The 23,290-nt window shown below is 35.2% G+C and overlaps 1 protein-coding gene across 8 annotated transcripts in view; it reads right to left on the bottom strand.

The window, feature by feature from the left end:
* Window positions 1-23,290, bottom strand: part of TANC2 (tetratricopeptide repeat, ankyrin repeat and coiled-coil containing 2) — a 362,852-nt gene that overhangs the window by 272,414 nt on the left and 67,148 nt on the right. The window contains exon 1 of one of the 8 annotated variants that reach the window (XM_041724736.1): window positions 3,362-3,390. The exons of the other annotated variants lie outside the window; for them this stretch is intronic. The gene's annotated coding sequence lies outside the window, so the exon portion shown is untranslated. Of the gene's footprint in view, window positions 1-3,361; window positions 3,391-23,290 lie in introns of those variants that run through there. 8 annotated transcript variants of the gene reach the window in all.

Raw genomic sequence — 23,290 nt, 5'->3', positions numbered from 1 at the left:
GAAGTCATTTTCTAACTCCTATTTTCATTGTCTCTAAAGTTTCCTGTTATTCTCTTTTATCCTTCTAAAAGATTCATAAATAAATAAATCTAATGTTAATCTAAAAGACTCATTAATTTATAAAACTCCCAGAAACTTAACTCTAAATTCCCCCCTCACTTTAAGAATGTATTCACTTATTTCTTTTACCCATAAACATACTGTGAATCTGAAAGATTCATAAATAATACACCCAGAAACTACCTGGATCTTAGAATTACAAAGACAATGATGGTTAAATGAATATTAATAAGAGTTTTTTATTGCTTAGTTTAAAATGAATTACTCTCTATTTACAGCATAAAATCTTTTGTTTTTATGCTGTAATAGACAATTTTTACATTTTCTTTAATAAAAAGATGTTTCTTTATTATCCGAAATATCTACTGCAAGTCATTCCCTCATCAACTTACTTTGTAACAATCTCCTTCAACAAAAGATAGCTTAATTGCATCCAGCTCTCTATTACAAATTTACAGTACTAATCCTTGCCAGCCATTTTGTTTTCAGCTTGTAACACGAGCAGCCAGCTGCCTTTAGCCTGACTTTATTAGCATATCGGATAATTTAGAAAATGAGCACAGAAATGGAACCTAAAAGATATAGTCGGTTTTTATCAGAATATATCTATATATTAGATACTACTCTTTATGCTTTATGATGCTTCTCTAATTCCTTTCAATATAATTAATTTTCTTAATTTAAATGCTTACTTCCTGTTCACACTAATTTTTCCCTCCCCAGATCCTATGAAGTTGACCTACTACTATTTAAATATAAGAATTTCAAATTTTAATAAAATAAACCACACATATATTTCGAATATTTTCTGTAATAGGATAAAAGGATTGGATATTTGGTACTATAATTTACAACTATATTCCAGCAGACCATCTAGCCAAGAATAATAAGTACATAAAAGCTAACATATATTGTTCTCACATCTCAAGGGTGTTTCTAATAGCCAGCAGACAGCAAACAATTCTCCACCTGTTTTGACTTGCAATAGGCTGCTGTTTGAATGTCAATAACAATATGCCCTCACCAAGCATCACTTAAGTCTTAGATGACAAATCATCTAATACAAATTTAATAGAATGGGGAAGGGTACGGAGAAAGAGTTCAGAACTCTTATCTATCATATCCTCCCTCCTTCCCAACAAGTCCCACTCATCTATATTTAATAAATGTTCTGAAATTATATTACTCATTAACCAACCCTATCATTTAATGTGAAACTTTTTAGACAGGCTCTTCTAGTTGATTAAATAATACTATTTAGAAAGTTTGTTAACCTAATAGAATATAACACCCTTGAAGTAACAATAAGCAAAGCGAGAAAAAAAAAAAAGGTGGGGGGTGCCCTGCAAGGAAATAAAATGCTCAGAAGACAGGAATTACTGAAGTGCTTTAATAACTTCAGTTCTCCTCCAAACCCTTCCTTGTCACCACAGCATTTTTTTATATTTTCACTGTGATACTAACTAGCCATCCAGTCTGCTGTAAAAGCCTCTGGTTAGAACAGATTTCAAGGCTGCTGTGTCTTGTAAGGAACCAATCAGATTTCTTTGTTTCATCTGCAACATTCCATCAGGGTTATATAACATTTTAGATACATGAAACACTCTAATAATATAATATATTTCAATTTACATTTAGCTATTTATTGTAAATCTAGCATATAAAAATCCTGTATTGTTCTTCTATGTTACTCAATAAAATCAAAGGAATATAGTACAGACAAGAGGGTTATTTTTCTTTTTGGGAAAAAGAGTGAATTTGCTTTGTCTAAAAGAAGGAGTTTGTGAAAATACAGAATATGGGCACTCCACAGACTACTAAAATGAATGTTGATCCTTTTTATTTCTGTTTATAGTAAAGTGGGTGAGGTAATCCAACAGTGGCAAACAGCCATACAGTTGTTAATTCTTATCACATACAACATGTCATTGGTATAGAATAAAATATTATAAGTAGATTTTATAAACTAGGCTTAATCTTTTGTAATTTTTTAAGGCACAGAAAAATTAAGTGAAATATTTAAAACACTTGGCCAAATATTTTCTCAAAGAAGAAAATCTGAACTCTAAATGTCAATCCTCAATTTAACACCTACAATATTAACTAAAAAATAGTATGCCAGCAGCCCTGTTCCCTATATGATCAGAATACTTGCAGTGCACTTGTACTGGCACCATACAAATATTTCCTCTCTCAATATCTCTCTCTCTCTCTCAGATAGAGATAATGCTACATAACTTAAATACTGCTCTTCTGTGCTATTAATATAACAACTCAGATATTCAAGAACACATTAAGCTGGAACCTGTGAATCTAGTATTTTCTTCTTTTTTTTTTTTTCACAACTCAAAGGCATCCCACATATGACGGTTACAAATCAGCACAGGATTAAAATAGTGCCCAAGCATAAAAAAGCTCAATCTGTTGGGTGTGGCTTAAGTAAATATATCTTGTCTCAACTGGACAGCTCTCCCCCAGTAACATGCAGCCACTGAAACCCAAAATATATGAGTACATAAGTAAAGCGCTTCCGGGAGGAGGTGGGAAACTAAACCTCCATTTTTTTTTTTTTAATGCTTGATGTTCAATTGTTTCTATACTGTACTTCTAAAAAGACAGTGTCTTGAGTCAATGCTAAACATTGCTCAAGAAACCAAGGACAGAAATTTTACTTGTCCTACTTCCTCTCCTTATTTTATACTCACTGTCCTCAACATGGCCGTTCTTACAAACATTTTGCTTTCATAAAAGAGGTAATCATTTAAATCATGACTATGTGCAATGCGAACTCACACTGCATTACAGTCATCAATAAAATATGAAGTGCCAACTCCAGTGTTCATTCTACTTATTTTCCATCTCACCAGAGAATGCTCTACTAATGCTCTCTACTATTATAAAATGAACAATATAAGGAAAAAGACATTGGTAGGAGCTGCGACAAATAAGCAACAGAGAAAATATTAAACCTTTAAGTTCTTACTTTTTTAACAACCTAGTATTAATAGTAAAAAAACCCTTCATGCATTCATGTCTATATATATAGACACACACACATTCCACATATTTGGCACAAATATAAATCTGTTTATAATCACCATGGATATATTTATTAATGTCACACATGCAATATATCTGAAACCACTATATATAGGTGGCATGCAGATTTCAGAACTATACATTTTCATTCTTAAATGGTCACAAACATTAAAACAGCTAAGGATTTCTGACATACTGAACTATATCCAAGCTTTCAATCTTGATAAACAATTTTCTCTACTATTCAATGCAGCAAACCCACCTTTGAATCATATTGACGGTTATTTTTTTCCCATGCCCTCTACGTGCTGCACCATTTTGTTTGTCTTCTGGACAGTGGAGAAATCGGCAGACAGCAGTGAAGGAGTGTACTGGAGTCAGCAGAGGCAGTGCCAGCCTCCTACTGCAGTCTGTATATTGAACGCACTCAAACCCACAGGTGCCTACGTAAAATCCTCCAGCTGCAGCCTGCAACTTAATGTTTCCTTCGGCAGCAGATCTGTATGCTATTTTCACTTTGCTTTAACCCAATAAATGGACAGGATGCACAGCAGTGTGCACCTTTTAAAAATGAAATTTTCATAAAATATTTAAATAGACACTGTCTCCATCAAGTGGCTAAAAATGAATGACTTTAAATCAGAAGGATAATCACCAAATTATGAAGATTCAGAAGGATAATCACCAAAAGAGAAATGCATTTCTAACACTGTATAAATTCTAAACTGGTAATTTAATTATTCAAAAAATATAACATTAAAAACTAGCATACGACATACCTTACATCTTCCTATATAATTAGCTTATAAAAGTAATTTTTCATACACCTTAAGTATATCACGTATAAATGCAAAAAAAGGCCTGCCTCTGACCATACCTTTTCATCACCAAATAATCCACTGATAAGAAGAAAATACAGAACTTATCTGTTAAGAGGCTAAGTGAATCAAGGTTAAAACAATGTTCAAACACTAACAGATGAAACACGAAACAGAGGCTCACAATCCTTTCACATAAACTTCAAACATATACACTCTTATCCTACCCTAATTACAGAATTTAAAAACTTTGTGAAACCTTAAAGAAATCGAAAAAATCTTTTTAATTTTTCAGATGAACGAATTAAGGACCAGCGAGGTTAACACTAAGATACCTCTCCCAAGGTCACATAGCCAGTTAGCAGCAAAACTTTGTCTTCAAAATACATCTTTTAATAAATAGTTAGTAACTACTAAAACTCACCCAAAATTAAATAGTAACCTGAATATTTCTGTAACTATTAAATAAATCTTGTGGTTAAAAAAACTTCTACAAAAAAGAAATCTCTAGGCCCAGATAGTTTCACAGGTGAATTTTACCAAGCGCTTAAATAAAGAACACACCAGTTCTACGTTATCTCTTCCCAAAGGAAACACAACTCATTTTATGAGAACAAAATTACTCTGATATCAAAGCAGATCAAAACTACAGATCAGTATCCCTCTTGAACACAGAACAAAAATCCTCAACAAATATTAGCAGATCAACTACAGTAGTGTAGAAACAAACATACACAATAACCAAGAGGGGCTTATACTGGGCATGCTCAACAGTTTAATATTTGGAACTCATCACTCAGTGTAATCTATCACATTAATGATTCAAAGAAGAAAAACCACATGGATCATATCATTTGATGCAAGAAAGTAACAAAATCTAATATTCATTCATGAAAAAATTAGAGAATTAGGAATACAGGGGAATTTCCTCAACTTGATAAAGAACACCTACAAAAAAAACCTATAGCAACATCATACTTAGTGGCAGAGACTAAATGCTTCGCACTTAAGATCAGGAACAAGGCAAGAACACACACTCTTACCACTCTTAGCTACCATCATACTGGAGGTATTAGTCATTGCAATACAGACTGGAAAAGAAGAAATAAAACTATATTCTCAGAAGACATTACTGTCCACTTAAAAATTCAAAGTACTCTACCAAAACAAACAAAACCCCCCACAACACCTCTTAGAACTAAGAGCTGGGTTTAGCAAGGTCACAGTACAATCTCTAAAAACAAAAATCAAGGGACGCCTGAGTGGTTCAGTGGTTGAGCATCATCTGTCTTTGGCTCAGGGTGTGATCCCGGGGTCCTGGGATCGAGTCCCTTATTGGGCTCCCCTCAGGAAGCCTGCTTCTCCCTCTGCCTATGTCTCTGTCTCTCTCTGTGTCTCTCAAGAATAAATAAATAAAAATATTTTTTTAAAAAAATCAGCATTTTACATCTCAAGGTTTTAAAGGAATACTACTAACAACAGCGAAAGAAAGAAAGAAAGAAAGAAAGAAAGAAAGAAAGAAAGAAAGAAAGAAAGAAAATACCTAAGTATTAATCTGACAAAACAAATATAGGATCTGTATGCTAGAAACTACAAAATGCTAATGAAAGACATCAGTTAAGACCTAAATAAATGGAAAAAGTATCATGTTTTTGGACTGGAAGACCCCACATGGTAAAGATTTTAATTCTACTCCAAATTATCTGTAGATGTAATGAAATTCCAACCAATATCCCAGAAGCTTTTTATTTTTATTTTATTTTATTTTATTTTTTTACCTACAGATTCTAATAAGCATATGGAAAGGCAAAGGATCTAAACTATCTAAAACAAGTCTGCAAAAGAAAAACAAAGTTACAGGAATCACATTACCCTGGTTTTAAGACTTCCTATAAAGCTACAGTAATCAAGACAGTGTGGTATTATACATAAATATAAAGAGATCAGTGGAAAAGAATATGTGGTGCAGAAAAAAGACCCAAACAGGGGCACCAGAGTGGTTCAGTCAGTTAAGCATCTGCCTTCAACTCGTGTAATGAACTCAGGGTCTTGGGACGGGACCCCACATTAGGGAAAGAGACCCAAATAAATATAGTCAACTGATTTTTTGACAATGATGCAAAAGCAATTCAAAGGAGAAAGGATGGTCTTTTCAACAACAGTGCTGGAACAAATGCATATGCATATACAAAAACCAGACACATCAATCCTAACCTCATATGTTATATGGAAAGTATCTCAAAATAGACCATAAATCTAAACTATAAAACTTTTAGGAAAAAAATCTTTTTTTTTTTGAAAAAAATCTTTATGACCTAGATTAGACACAGTTTTAAGATATGATACCAAAAGTATGATCCATTTTTTTAAAAAAAAAAGATAAACTGAACTTCATCAAAATTTAAAACTTCTGCTCTGAAAAAAATCATTTATAAGAACAACAACAAAATAAGCAAATCACATATCCAACAAAGGATTTGTATCTAGAATATATAACAAACCTCAAAACTCAATGGTAAGAAAACCACAAAATTAAGCTCTGTACAAAAAAAATTTTTTCTTTTTTTTAAACTGTACAAAAAATCTAAACAGACACTTGACCATATAAGATATATGAATATGTCCAGTATCATTAGCCATTAGAGAAATGCATATTACTCTACAAGATACCACAACTCATTTAAAAGTATAGCTAAAATTAAAAGATATAGTTTATTGATAATACCAAGTGCTAGCAGAGATATGGAACAATCAAAACTCTCAATTTTGCTGGTTGGAATGAAAATGGTACAGCCAGTCTGAAAAGTAGTTTGGCGGTTTCTTATAGCTAAATATATACCTCCCATATAATCCAATAATCTCTCTCCTAGCCACTGACCCCGGAAAAATGAAAGCTCACAATCACACAAAAATCTATACAAGAGTGTTTTTAAGTGGCTTTATTCCTAACTGCCCCACATTGGAAACAACTCAAACGTTTTTCAGTGGGTGAAATGAATAAAGAAACTATGGCACATCCATACAATGGTATACCACTCAGCAATAAAAAGCAACAAACTATTGCTGGATACAACTTGAATGAATCCCAAAGATATTATGCTAAGTAAAAAGAAGCCAGTCTTAAGAGCTGTATTATTCCATTTTCCATTTATATCACATTCTTAAAACAAAAACTATAGAGATAGAGAAAAAGAGTTCCCTGCTTTTCAGGATGAGGGGTAGGATTAGGGTGTAACTAGAAAAGGGTATCATAATATAACTTGTACCATCATGTATACTAATTGTGGTGGCAGCAACATACAACCATATGCATGTTAAAATTCACTGAATTATATAGGGACGCCTGGGTGGCTCAATCAGTTGGGCATCCAGCTCTTGGTTTCAGCTTGGGTCATAATCTCAGGGTCATGGGATCAAGTCTTCTGTCAGGCTTGTGCTCAGCACCAAAACTACTTGAGATTTCTCTCTCTCTCTCTCTCTCTCTCTCTCTCTCTCTCTCTCTCTCTCTCTCCCCCCTCCCTTCTTCAGCTCCTCCCCCTACCCATGCTTTCTCTTTCTCAAATAATTTTTTTAAAAATTCACTAACTTACACATACACACATACAAAGCAAATTTTATCTTACATAAGTTTTTAAAACTTCTGCCACCACCATGTGGTTGTGACTTCCAATTCTAGACCTCTTGTTCCACCCTCTCCTAAACCTCTTGCCCGTATATCTAACTTCTCCTCAATATACCATTATCATCTCGAACTTAATATCTCCAAAAATTAATTCATTACATTCCCCTTCAAACTTAAAGTGAATGGAACCTGCCATTCACCCAATCATCTAAGCCAGAAACATAAGCATCATCTTTGAATAAATTTTGTAAATTACTACATAACTAGGACTATAACTTGATATATAACACTGCTATATTTCCAGTACCTCTAACTGTAGCTAGTATAGAGCAAGCACTCAGCAAATATTTTTGTTGAATGAATAAACTAAACTACAGCACCTCCTTCATTTAAGCCGAAACTCAATCAATCAAGTCTAGTTGATTCTTTCTTGGTATCTCTCCATCTCCACTGCCATCCTCTTATTTCAAGCCCTCATAATGTCTCACCTGAACACTGCTGCCACTGCTCCTAACAAGGACATGTGTTGTTTTGCCCTACCCACCTTCATACATAACCATTTTTGGGAACTGCCCTTTACTAACCTTCATTACATCTACTGATTTACTCACTCCTTCTGCCATGGTTGTTTTCCACTAGGGTAAATTATCTAACCCAAGCTGACATGATGACAAACATTACCCAAACCCTGCTCCACAGTATAAATGATTTGTTCAGGTATGGATACCAGACCTAAATTAGGACAGCCTGAACTACAAGATATATAACTCCAATGTTGTTATTAGGTATATTTCATTATTTGTACTGAATAATAGAGGAAACTAAAGTTTTAGGTCTGAAAAGAATAAAAGAGACATGCAGAAAGCAGCAGATATAAAATGGAAGCCAACCAAAGTACCAAACTACCTCTATGTAATTCCCTAAATGTATCAAAATCCCTCACAACTTTAAGCTTTATAATTTCTGTATCCCTTGCCTGGAACAATGATAGTCACTACCTCCTCCAAGAACTGTTCCATCTTCCTCAAATTTGAGATATTCTCCCTCTATACTCCAATAGTATCCTGGTGGAACTTCAGCATAATACTGCTCACACAATATTTTAATATTAATGGTTTACTTATACCATCGAGTATAATCTGGTAGGGATTATGTCTTATATCTCTAAGTAAACTATATCCCTCAGTATTTTACCTGACCCATAGTAGGTGCTCACAATATAATCAAGGATGAAAAGAGAACACAGACAGGAGGTAAAGAAAGAAATATCTAAACAGTATCTAACAGTACTTCAGCCTCAGAGTATAAAGTGATTAGAAGGTTAACAGGAGACTTATTACTAGTCTGGCCATCAGTTCAGTCTTTAAGATGGTAACAAAGAATAATCACAAGTCAACACAATATTCTGAGTAACGATTGCACTAACTCACACATGAATATCAGAGGTAACAGAAAGAGGCACGAAGTAAATTTTTAGAGCAAAAAAGTACAACTAGGCATTATTTTGAAAAAATTAATTTTTTCTTCAATATTATCTTTCTCCTGTCAACATTCAAGCAAAATCTTGTGGTTAGGATGGGAAGTGACAGAAAAAAGCAAATATGTTTCAAATATTTGAGTTTGGAAAATTTGGACCCTTAACAAAGACACACAAAGGATTCATACCATTAAAAACACATATTCAGGGATGCCTGGGTGGCTCAGCGGTTGGGTGTCTGTCCGCCTTTGGCTCAGGCACGATCCTGGAGTTCAGGGATCAAGTCCCACATAGGGCTCCCTGCGTGGAGCCTGCTTCTCCCTCTGCCTGTGTCTCTGCCTCTTTCTCTCTGTGTCTCTCATGAATAAATAAGTAAAGTCTTTTAAAAAAAAATACATATTCAGGGACACCTGGGTGGCTCAGTGGTTGAGCGTCTGCCTTTGGCTCAGGGCGTGATCCTGGAGTTCCAGGATCAAGTCCCACATCAGACTCCCTGCAGGGAGCCTGCTTCTCCCTGTGCCTATGTCTCTGCCTTCTCTCTGTCTCTCTCATGAATAATAAAATATTTTTTAAAAATTTTAATTAAAAAATACATATGCAGGAGAAAAAAGTAAGAGAAAATCACCCATGTACTCCTACTCTACACTAGAAAAGAATTACCCTAGTCAATAACAATAAAGAAATCTATATTCTAGTATGATCAGCTGTTTTGTTTCCCCCCAAGGCCTCTCATACAGAAAAATCCTATGACTCAGGGCCCAATCTTCAGTTCTGCAGGTCAGAAACCAAGTCTTTAAAGAAGATACATCTTCAAAGTGAATTAAGACGCAAAGAGATTGACTTTTGCCACTATAGCTCTATGTCACCTGCAAACTTCATAGCAAAGTATATACATTATTGACAAACATAAGGAGGTCTTGTCTTTCCTATTTAGGGGCAAATATGGGCTGTCCTTCTAACTCCTGGTATGGAAAAGATTACTAATTTTAAAAACGAACAGAAAAACCCATAGCTAGATTAGTAAACCAAAGTGGGAGGCTCTACTGATGCCCATTCAATCCCTTCTTTCACAGTAATAGAACCCTAATTTTACTTTAGGTATTTTAGACTGGTTCTCTCCCTAGCCTTAGGATGTGAACCTTAACTACTAAATGAATCTTAACAGTTGCAATTCTATTAATTGGTTAAAGAAAAGCTATGTTCTTTGGCCAATGGAATGTGAATAGGAGTGAGAGAGAGAGGGATTTCAGTAAAGTTTTCCTCAATCTTAAAAATGGACCCAAGAAAGTCAGTTATTCCACCCGTCTCTGAACAACGATGCATGCAGATATACAAGTGGAAGGTATGGTAGTTCTCTTGCAGTTATGTATGGACAAGTTGGAAAACCACCACCAATATGCTGAAAATGGCAAAACAGAAAAATGGAAGGAAATTGAGTCCTTAGTGATGCTGTTGAGCCTCAGAATTAACTTATCTATAATCATCATACCTCCAGAATTCTTTATTATGTGAAATTATAAATTCCCTTCATATCTCAGTCATTCTAAATTGGATCTTTGGTAATTCTAACCATTCTAACTACTACAACAGCAAATAAAACTGACCAGGGAAAAGATTACATGAGATCTAATCAAATGCAAATTTTAGCAGAAAATTCTCATTTTCTCCAGAAACTTTAAATTTAATAACTCTGGGACAGGGATACTGAATTTATTTATTTATTTTTTTTTTTTTTAGGGATACTGAATTTAGATGATAAAATCTTTTTTTAGCACAGGATTCCCCTTGTGGCTTTATTTTCTTTTAAGATTTTTACATTTTATTTATTTGAGAGGGGGTAGAGGGAGAGAGCAAACAAGCATGAGAGAGGGGGAGAGAGTGCACAAGTAGGGGAGAAGTGTAGAAGGAGAAGCAGACTTCCTGCTGAGCAAGGAGCCCAATGTGGGACTCAATCCCAGGACCGTGAGATCATGATCTGAGCCTAAGGCAGACACAACTGACGGAGCACCCAGGTGCCCCCCTCTGTGGCTTTAAAGATATAACCCAAACTCATTAGCAGGGCACACAAAATACTTCATTAGCTGATGAGTGATTAACTGCCCTTTTTTTTTTTTTAGCAACTTTCTAAATCACCATAGGTTCTAAGAATAAAGAATTCTTACAGTTGCTAGAATGCATCATATAGTCTCCTATCTTCATCTACTGACAAATGCTACTTTCTCCATGTGGACCCCTAACACACACTTATCCTTCAGTGTCCAACTTGAATTCTCCTCTCCTTCCTGCCTATCCTCCAACTGTATTATCACTGCTAGGTTAGGAATTTTTATCCTGTATTAAACTGAGCTCCCTGAGAATAGGAAGATCCCCAACATGTATCACAATGCTTAATACAAAGTAAACACTAAAAAAGAAAAAAAAAAAGAATCCTTATGATTTAATTAACCACACCGGGGGGGGGGGGGGGCAGTCCTAAGTTCTTTCCATTACAATATTGGATACAAACGTATAAAAACATATCCATCATCACAGAAAGTTCTATTGAACAGCATAGCATTACTCTAAAGGGTCACTAAGTTTCAATGTAAGACAAAATGATATTATGGCTTTTTCAGAAAAATTCATGCTACATGACAAATATTTACTAAACAACCTGGACCAAGGATACAAAGCTCTGTCCCCATAACATTCTTGGTGTGAGCACAGACTACTACCTAAATGCTTTACAACAACCCACAATAATATTTACACCAAGTTCTTTCCTAATTAAAATGATAAGCTTCCTAAAATAAGCAAAAGGAAAAGCAAAAGGATAAGGAAATCATCCCACAATTTTCAAATTTTTACACATATTTCAAGTTAATGTAGACTAATACATGAGTATAATTTTAGTTTAAGTATTTAATAGAGTACAAGGCACATAATATTCAATAAATGTATGCTGAATCTGAATCTATTGTATGCAGATGAACAAAGTATTATTCCAAGTTTTATATCTTCATATATTGTAAGAGCCAAAGGCAGGCTGACCCAAGACGGACCACTTTAGCATAAAGATCATTTTGAGTTAAAAAGCAATCAAAACCCAGTAAATTCAGGAAAATTCCTTTTCTCCCCCCGCCCCCCCCCCACATACACTACCTTAAAAAAAAAAAAGACTTATTTTTATTTATTTACTTTATTTAAGAAAGAGAGAATGAGAGAGAGAGAGAGAGAGAAAGAGAAATTGAGTATGCACAAGCAAGGAGAGGAACAGAGGGCGAGGGAGAAGCAGATTTCCCACTAAGTAGGAGCCCTACCTGAGACTCAATCGCCCAGGGACCAGGATCATGACCTGAGCTGAAGGCAAATGCTTAACTGACTGAGCCACCCAGATGCCCCTAAAAAGAATTTAGACAGAGAATCTACTACAGGAAGAAAGCTATCCCCATAGATAACTACATTATTTAAGCTAAGTATGATATACAGGGAGGAACCTAGCAAGACCTGTTTGATGAAAGTTCTCTATGTCCCACTGTGCCTGAGTGGCCCAGGAAACATTTGTTTACTAAACATTTACTCTTTTTCATCTTCCTGTGAAGTGCATTCCTTCCCTTTGAAGCCCCAAACCCCTTTCTCTACTCTTTAGTTCAGAATGTCATATATACCTTATGATGCCTGTCTTTGGAATATCCATATCTATATGGATTTTCCATACTTAGTTTATTAAATGTTTTAGAAGATTGTTTATTTATTCATGAGAGACACACGGGGGGGGCGGTGCGGGAGGGGCAGAGACACAGGCAGAAGGGAGAAGCAGGCTCCATGCAGGGAGCCCACTTAGTTTATTAAATTTGATCTTCTCCTGTTAATTTGTCTCCTGTCAATTTGACTCTTAAACTGGGAAAAAGGATCTTGATGGGGACAGGAAGTTTTGCTCCCTGACAATACCACCACATTTCAATACCACAGACTTATCTGAGGATAGTAAAACCATTTTGTTATAGAAATAGAATTAGTGTTATAGCTGTATCTTTACCATATATAGTTTTATATATATATGTATATATCCTATATATCCTATCAGGTATAGTCTAATATATCTGAAGTAACCTATTAATTACCGATAAATCCTCTTAATAATATGAAGTAATTCTACAAAAGACACTTCATTTGAAAACTGTTGAACCATGGAGCTACCACACAAGAATTTCCATCATTCTAATAGTAAAGATGACATTTTCAATGTTACTTGTTCCTTCAACTTATTAAAAAACTTATGGTGATTTAGGAAGAAGCAAAACAAAACAAAACCCAGCCTGTTCATCTTTAGCTTAAAAACATGACCAGTCTGGGATCCCTGGGTGGCGCAGCGGTTTGGCGCCTGCCTTTGGCCCGGGGCGCGATCCTGGAGACCCGGGATCGAATCCCACGTCGGGCTCCCGGTGCATGGAGCCTGCTTCTCCCTCTGCCTATGTCTCTGCTTCTCTCTCTCTCACTGTGTGCCTATCATAAATAAATAAAATTTAAAAAAAAAAATTAAAAAAAAAAAACATGACCAGTTTACTTTATATCTTGGTAAGACATGAAAGATCCTTATGAAGCTTCTTTAAAGCACCAGGATATTTAATGGAAGATACGTAGGGATGAATGAAAGAGAATTATGACTTTTGGGGCATCTGGGTAGCTCAGTCGGTTAAGTGCACCTGCTTTAGGCTCAGGTTGTGATCTCAAGGTCATGGATCCAGCCCTGAGTCCCTGTCCGGCTCTCTGCTCAGTGGGAAGTCTGCTTATCCCTCCCTCTCAGCCCCTTCCCCTACTCATGCTCTCTAATAAATAAGTAAAATTTTTTTCTTTTTTTTTTTTAATTTTATTTTATTTATTTATGATAGGCACACAGTGAGAGAGAGAGAGAGAGAGAGGCAGAGACACAGCCAGAGGGAGAAGCAGGCTCCATGCACCGGGAGCCTGACGTGGGATTCGATCCCGAGTCTCCAGGATTGCACCCTGGGCCAAAGGCAGGCGCCAAACCGCTGCGCCACCCAGGGATCCCAATAAGTAAAATTTTTTTAAAAAAATCATGACTCTTAGAATACTCTGATTCTGGAGAAAATTAAGGTAACCTATTTTCTCCAGGAAGTCAAATAAAACTTGAATATAATGATATAATGTAATGTTAAATTTTTTGTTTTTGAGGTTTCTTATTTATTTATTTGAGAGCACACACGCACCCATGCACAAGTGGAGGGGCAGAGGGAGAGAGAGAGGGAGAGAATCTCAAGCAGACTGTGCTGAGCATGGAGCCTGACACTGGGCTTGATACCACAACCCCAAAATAATGACCTGAGCCAAAAGCAAGAGTTGGACATTTAATTGAGTCACTCAGGCACCCCAATTACTGAGTTTCTTTAAAGACATACAATTTACACCAAAAATGATCCTTTTCAGAAGTGTATTTCAGAGACAAGACAAAAGTCAGGACAAGAGTCTATGAAAGTATTCTCAGAGCGATTTAAGATATTTTCTCCTTTCAGCATCTCACTAATCTCATGGCTCTATCATTAACCTTCTACTATCATGAGTATATGATATGTATTTTTATTAAACTTGCCATATAGGGGCACCTGGGTGGCTCAGTCAGTTAAGCACTGGACTCTTGGTTTCAGTTCAGGTCATGATCTGAGGACCATTGGGATCAAGCCTTGTGGCTGGCTCCATGCTGGGTTTGGAGACTGCTTAAGATGTCCTCTCTCTCTCGCTCCACCTGCCCCCCCCCCCCGCCCACAAAAACCCTACCATATACCACAAATAAGAATGATTATATTATATATGAGGAAACCATGAGGTAATATTGAATATCACAAATTTGTAAAAGCACAAATCTATAACCTAGAGGTTTTATATGAAATATTTAAAGTTTTCTAAGAAAACAAAAAATTAGATATATTTAGATGAAAAATTTGAGTGTTAAAATAATTTATTATTTAACTTGCTTGAAAGCATTACTGTATATCAAAATATGCTATATGAAAAAAAAGCATTCAAAAGAAAATTATGTATTTTAACACTATTTAAATCCTTTTTAAAATCAGAAATGACAATCTATTTCTTAAATATTTTTCTTCATTGCCCATTCTGATTAATGGAGGATTATAAGTGGCATATTTGAAATATACCTGGCTTTTTAAAGTAACTGATCTACAGGAAAAACATCCAAATTAAAACCAGTTTAAATGATTTAATCTTTTAAAAAATTGTTGCTTAAAATATATGATTGGGTTAATAACTGAAGATAGTGTCATCAGAGGAACTTCAATCAGTATTTTAAATTTCAAGCACCTTGTGCAACAGGCAGAGAATGAATACCTGGAGGACAGGCACAAACTAATTAGAAGAATTAAAACTTACTTCCTTTAAAGAATTAGTCACAAAATGACTTCTGCTGACAGCAAAACCCTACATAGCTTTCTGTAGTTTCCTTCCTCAGCAACAAGGATGGAAACAGTATACTGTGAAAGTAGACAAGCTTGGAAACAAATTTTGGGGCTGATGTATTGCAGTGCAGTGCTAAAAGGGCTTATAACATTAATTTTTCCTAAAGTCCAGGGGAAGCATAATCCCAAAGCTCAAATGAGGGTAAACTACAAAGAGACCCAGAAGAATAGAAATAAGTCATGGAGTTAAATAAATTACATTTAAAAGTAAAATTCCGTGCAAAAGGTAAAAGCTTTTCTCTTGACAGTTATTCATTTAATATATGATCACTGTGTGCATAATATGAGCCTGAAATGATGCAATGTCACTAGTTAGCTGGTCTCCCTAGCCAGGAATTTCAGAACAAATTATTTCTGCTCATTCTTTTCCTTTCCCAGATACTCTAATAACCAAGTCCTTTTTATTTTACCTCAAAAATGTCTTCCTTGTGTAACCTCATTAGTCCTACTGGCACTTCTTTACTCTTGTTATCATCTCCCAACTAATATAGCTCCTCACTGTAGTCCATTTTATGCACTAACCCCAGAGTTATCTTCCTGAAAATGTTATTCATGCATAAAACAAGTACACTGAGTGCTTACTAGGTACCAAGGCTATACTAAGGATACAGCAGTGGAAAAGAGTATGAACTTGTAATGAAACTTGTTTTCCATTAGGAAAGACAGATAATAAAACAGAGAAACAAGATATACAATAAAGTAAAAAGTGGTAATTACAACACAGATTAAATATAAAACAGGTACAAAATAAGCAGAGGGACATAAAAAAGGGGTACAGGGCGCCTCCATGCTATAATTCCTCACTACAGCCTTCACTATTTATCATTTCATTCTGCCTTCCAACCCTCTCCCCCATTTGCCCATTCCCAAATACTCTACCTTAAGCCAGTAAGAATGGAGAAGAAAACATCCACAATTGGAAGGAAAGCATAATCTAACCTAACTCATCCAATTCTAATCTTCATATTTGCCACTCTAGTTGAAAATTCCTAATACTTTCAGTAAATATTACAGGAATGTATGAGCAGAAAAATGAGACCAATATTCTGTTGCATGAAAAAAAAATGTTTTTAATTAACATCAACTGTATTACTGTACATTTAATAATCAGGAAAGCCAGAGTACCCGAGTGGCTCAGTCAGTTAAGCATCTGACTCTTGATTTCAGCTCAAGTCATGGTTTCAGGGTTGTGAGGAGTCCCGCATTGGGCTCTACATTGGGCATGGAGTCAGCTTAAGATTCTCTCACTCCCTCTCCCGATGCCCCTCTCTCCTGCTCACACTCTTTCTCTCTAACAAATAAAATAAAACAATCAGGAAAGACATGGAGCAATGCTAATATTAGTTTACATATAAGGCGATTTTTCAAACAATAAACATACATGAAACTGACAAGTCAACTCACAGCATAACTGGTATGCATTTGTAACGTTTCCACAAAAAAACAAGGGGAAAACATCAAAGAGCAAAAATGCCCACAACTTAAAAAATCTCTCTCAACTACCACAAGAAACCACTAAACTCTTGCCTACTTGTTACTTTGATAGAATCCTTAGTAGTTTAAGATCTCATAACATCCAATTTGCTACTTCAAAGAAAAGACATAGTTTGCAGATCTCAGTTATACTTAATTCCATTACTAACAGTCTCATTTATTCAGTGACAGCAATATATGAAGAGTTAAAATTCAACAATTTCTACTACAGCTATCTACTAGCTGTAGACACATAAGAAAGTCTTTTTGTCTTGGGTAAATCTTTTTTCTCTCACCTGTAAAATGACATGGCATTTGCTATACAGAATATGTTAAAGTTAAATATGTTAAAGTCACCTGCCTTTGTGAAAGAGACCATATGCAAATATAAGGTAACCATCAATCAATACATGCTTCATCAAGGACAATAACTTTACAGGACCCCTTAAATTCACTTTCAATGAAATATGGATATGTAAATGTAAATACAGTGACAGTCTGAACTGATGGGAGGACAGAAACTATCTTACACTTAAGACAGTTAAACTCTATTAGGAAAATACTTCTAGAAAGTTCATAAACAATAAAAGTTTCATATTAGGAATACAGGCAATAAGCATATATAGTACATGAGGCAGAAGACTGACAACTGTGAACCAAAATGAGACATGAGCTGGACTTTAATGATTAATTAGATAGGATTAAAGAGGTAACTGGAAGATAAGTGGAAGGTTTATTCCAGACAGGGTGAATGTCATGATCAAAGGGGTCCAGCATTAATAATATATAGCATTAAGAAGTCTGATTTAGATAAAGTAGAAAGTTTCTCAATAAGAATTACAGGGAATGAGGCTTGAGAAATTAGGTAAGGTCAGGTCCAGCCAAGCTAAGAATTTTCTTAGGTAAAATTAGCACCCTAAGAAAATTAATATGGTAGCAGGATGAGAGTGAGGGCAAATGATGGTGAGTCAGAGAAAATAGTATATTTGTTCATTCATTCAACAAATATTTGTAGATCTACTAATTTCTAGGCATATTCTAGATGCTAGAAATAAGACAGTGAATCTGTAGGGCTTACATTTATCAAGGAAAACAGACAATAATCTAAACCAAACAAAGTAAAATATCTCAAAAAAAGGTATCTACTCTCAGGACAGAAATGGTAATTGGATGGAGTCTGAACATGGTAGGCCTAAAAAGGAAGACCTGTGAGATACTGAGAGGAAAGTCTGGTGAGTATTATACACATGTGTGGTGGCAGAGGTTTATGGCAAATCTCTGTATTTTCCCTTCATCGTGACATGAACCTAAAAGTGCTCTAAACTAAAAAATAAAGTCAATTTTTTAAAAGATTTATTTCTTCATTTTAGAGAAACAGAGAGAGAGAGAGCATGAACAGTAGGGGCAGGAGGAGAGAGACTCTCAAGCAGATTCTGTACTGAGCATGGGGCCTGATAGGTAGGGCTCAATCTCACAACCCTGAGATCACTACCTGAGCTGGAACCAAGAGGTGAAGGTTTAATGAACTATACCTCCCAAGTACCCCTAAAGTCTAGTTTTTAAAAGTTTTTTTTTTTTAAATTTATTTAGCACACATGTGCAAGCAGGGGAAGGGGATGAGGGAGGAAAAGAATCCCAAGCAGATTCCATGCTGAATTGAGCAGAGAACCCCACACATTTATAATGGTATAAAACAGGGGTTAGCAAAATTTTCTGTAATGAGCTAGATATTAAACATTTTAGTTTCTGTTCTTATAACATGAAAGCAGACATAGACAATACATAAGCAAGTGAGTATGGCTATGTCCCGATAAAATCTTATTTACAAACATAGGTGGTAGGCCAGATTTAGCCGGCAGGCCACAGTTCACCAACTCATGATATAGAAGATGAAGGAATCCTTTATTCAAAGCTAGGTCTCCATACCCACTGATTCTCCACACAGGATTTCTACCATGTTCATGGTAGCAACAACATGGAGGACTAGAACCCTGACAATAGAGTTGATCACAATTTCATAATCAGATGGAAATAGCCAGAGTCCTGCTAAAAGGTAAGAACTGACATACACACAGAGGAGAGCTCACCCTAGACATATGGAATACATGTGAACTGAAACAAACTAATCTATAACTTAACCCTTATCCACTTCACTAGTCCATCAAACCCAAAGGATCAGACTCTCATCACAGATGCCTTACATAGGAAAAGTCTTTCCTTCTCTAGGGAAAAATATGATTTACTCCAGACACTACAGTTCTTTTTAAACATAATATCTGGCAAACAAAAGAAAAATGCTGAGATGTATAAAGAAGTGGGAAAGCATTATCCATAAGCAAGTGGCAAAATAATTAATAGAAGCAGATACATATATGACCTACATGTCTTAGCAGAGACTTCAGCTATTAAACTATTACTTTTAGCTATTATGTATAAGAAAAAAGAGGTTAAAAACAGAAAAAATTGATTAAAAATTTTAATAAAGAAATAATTATCTTTTTTAAAAGATTTTATTTATTTATTCATGAGAGACACAAAGAGAGAGAGGAAGAGACACTGGCAGAGGGAGAAGCAGGCTCCATACAAGGAGCCCAATGTGGGACTTGATCCCAGGATGCCAAAATCACGACCTGAGCCAAAGGCAGATGCTCAATGGCTGAGCCACCTGGGTGTCCTGTAATTATGTTTAGAAGAACTAAGTGAACATTCTATAACCAAAAAGTGCTATGTAAATCACAATTGATTAACTGGGCTTACAGGCTGACTGAACGCAGCAGAAGAAAAGTACCAATAAATGTGAAGACAGGCCAACATAAGTTAACCAAAAAGGGAAAAAAGTCAAAACAACAAAAACAAACAAACAAAAACAAAACAAAACAAACAAACAAAACACAGTGTGATGTACATTAGGGATAGTATCAAAGAATCTAATGTATACAAACTAAAGCTCCAAAACACAGATGGAAAAAAAAAAGAAGAAATACTTAGAGAAATAATGGCTAAGGTTTTCCACAATTGATGAGACATCAACACATAAACTAAACCTCTCCAAAATCCAAAAAAGGTAACAGGAAGAAAATTATGTACCTAGGCAATATCATAGCTCAATGCTAAAAGCCAAAATGAAGAAAAACATTTAAAGCAACCCAACCAAATTAAATAATAGGTCATTAAATTCCAAGTCTGGAGTGGGGGAAAACAATGCAAATGATGGCTGACTTTCCATCAGAAACAGTAAGAATCAAAAGATAATAGAATAACATCTTTAAACTGTTGAAAGAAAAAATTACCAATCTGAAATTTCATTCCCAGGGAAAATATCCTTCAAACATGAAGGCAAAATAAAAACATCATGGGAATACAAGAACTGAGATAATTCACTGCTGGCAGATCTACACTTTAAGAAATGCATAGGGAATTCTGCAGGGTGAAGAATCCCAGGTAAAACATCATTTTGTAAGAAGGAATGAAGTATACTAGAAGAGGTAAATATGAGTAAATATACAACACATTTTATAAAACATCTTAAAGACTACAGACTACTTAAAGCAAAAGTAATACAACGTATTGTAACATATATCATATATAAATAAAATATAAGACAACGAAGAGTGGGGACACCTGGGTGGCTCAGTAATTGTCTGCCTTTGGCTCAGATCCTGGGGTCCTGGGATCCAGTCCCACATCAGGCTCTCTGCAGGAGGCCTGCTTTTCCCTCTGCCTATGTCTCTGCCTCTCTCTCTGTATCTCTCATGAATAAATAAATTTTTTAAAATCATAAAAAAAAAGAAGAGTTGGATATAAATAGAATAAAATACCATTAAGGTCATTACACTAACAAAGTAGTAAAATAAAAATTCAAGTTAAACCATAATAAGTTAAAGATGCATGTTGTAATCCCTTATATAATCTCTTTTAAAAAGTCCCAAGAAGATATACATAAAAGGCCAAGAAAATGGATAAAATATAAAAAAATTTTTGGTAAATCTTAAAGATAGGAAGTAGGGGAAAAATAAGGAACATATGGAATGCAAAACAAACAGCAAGGTGAGATACTAAAACCAAATCATATCAAGTTATACAATCAATGTAAATGGACTAATTATACTGTTTAGAAATAGAAAAGCAAATTGGATTTAAGACAAAAAAAATACATGATATTTACAAGAAATACACCTTAAATACAAGATCCAGATAGACTTAAGGCAAAGAAGTACTGGACACTCAACTAAGAAAAAGAAAACCACATAGGAGTTATGAAATTACTAGTTTAAGAATTAGCAGTTAAGAAATTAGTTTATAATAAATATAATCAACTTTGTCCTGTTAACAGAAAACACATTTTGTTTTCCAGAACCCACAAGTTATAAAATCTGATCAAGACTCAGATAAGAAAAATAAATTCCAATATTTCAAAGCAAAGCAAGCTTGTTCTTATTGGGGCAGGCTACAAATATTTCCAAACTGTGGACTGTACAGTATCTATCACAAATGTGTTGCTATGTTCCAACAAAACTTTATTTATAAATATGGATGGTTTATTTGCAGGAGGCAGTTCACCAATCACTACTTTAAAGAGAAGCAAATGATCAGGCCACATTTTCTAACCACTGTGCATTAAGTGAGAAAATTGTAACAGAGGGTTAACAAACCAAAAATCAATCACTTGGGAAATACTAAGCTGATTAAATTACAGGGTCAAAAAGAAAATCAACAATTACAGACTATGTAAAAAGTTAGTAATGAGAAGATTACATATCAAAGTTAATGGGATATGGTAAAAGCTGTATCAGGAAAATTCATAATGTACACAAGAAAAAAATAAAATTAGTAAATCAAAGAGCTGCATCTTTTGAAAAACCAAATAAAGATATGCCTCGAAGCAAAGAGATAAGAAATATGAAAATATTCAATATAAGGAGAAACTGAATTAATTTCAAATGGCCATAATATACATAACTTTACTCAGATAAATTTTAAAACCTCAATGAAATGGAAAAAAAATTTTTTAAGATTTTATTTATCTATTTATGAGAGACACAGAGAGAGAGAGGCAGAGACACAGGCAGAGAGAGAAGCAGGCTCCATGCAGGGAGCCCAATGTAGGACTCAATTCCAGCATTCTAGGATCATACCCTGAGCTGAAAGCAGATGCTCAACTGCTGAGCCACCCAGGCGTCCCTGAAATGAAGACTTTTTTTTTTTTAAAAGATTTATTTATTTATGATAGACACAGAGAGAGAGAGAGAGAGAGAGAGAGAGAGAGAGGCAGAGACACAGGCAGAGGGAGAAGCAGGCTCCATGCCAGGAGCCTGACACACGACTCGATCCCGGGACCCCAGGATCGCGCCCTGGGCCAAAGGCAGGCGCGAAACCGCTGAGCCACCCAGGGATCCCCTGAAATGAAGATTTTTTAGAAAAATAACAAACTATCCAAACTGCCTAAAGAAAAACTAATTCTACGAATGACAATAAAATACAAAATACTGTCAAGGGACTACTGGGTGGCTCAGCAGTTGAGAGTCTGCCTTCGGCAGCCCAGGGCATGCATGATCCTGGATACATAAAGCACAGTGAAAGACTGAAACCATGACAATTCATCTTGTGAAGTTAGCATAACTCTGAAACAACTCTGAAAAAAAGAGGATGAAAACTAAACTAGGAATAAATGTGAAAACATGAGTGTGTGTTTATCTGGTGAGAAGTGTCATTAACTACTGAACTGCTACCAGATGCAGAAATATAAACAAAACCACTCAAATCAGACTTGTTTCAAGATGCAATTTCAAGGTTCTCACCACTTTTTTCATTCTCCAGCTAAATTTATTTTTATAGCTCACTGTCCTCTAATCACCAAATAAGAATCCTCATTCTCCTTTGTATGACCAAATTCTGTCACTTCCTCTAATGACTTTTCACCTCAAGTACCATGCCAATCTATCTTAATTGGCAAGGACAAATGAATTTCATAAGAAGTATCTCAACAGCCAACCATAAATTGGACAAATTGATGAGCAGAGAAGCAGAAAGCAGAGAACAAAAAAAATGACAGGTTTAGGTTGTATTACAAAAGATTTTACAGTTCTAAATTTAAAAAGCAAAATCCTTTCCTTATATTAAATGGCAGTATGTTTTTTAACCAAATTTTGTTAGAACGATAACAGAAGAGGTAAGAACCCTTGAAAAACTTTATGTTGTAATTTCATGGCTTATCAGTGAAATAAAGCATAATGTCCCAGGAAGGGAAAAGATATTTTTACAGTATAAATATATATGCATTAAATACTACTGTATATATTTATTTATAGTTTATTATGAGTATTCATTA

This window comes from Vulpes lagopus, chromosome 12, assembly GCF_018345385.1.
Source record: "Vulpes lagopus strain Blue_001 chromosome 12, ASM1834538v1, whole genome shotgun sequence".
In the NCBI taxonomy this organism is placed as follows: domain Eukaryota; kingdom Metazoa; phylum Chordata; class Mammalia; order Carnivora; family Canidae; genus Vulpes; species Vulpes lagopus.
This window is presented reverse-complemented; position numbering and strand designations above follow the sequence as displayed.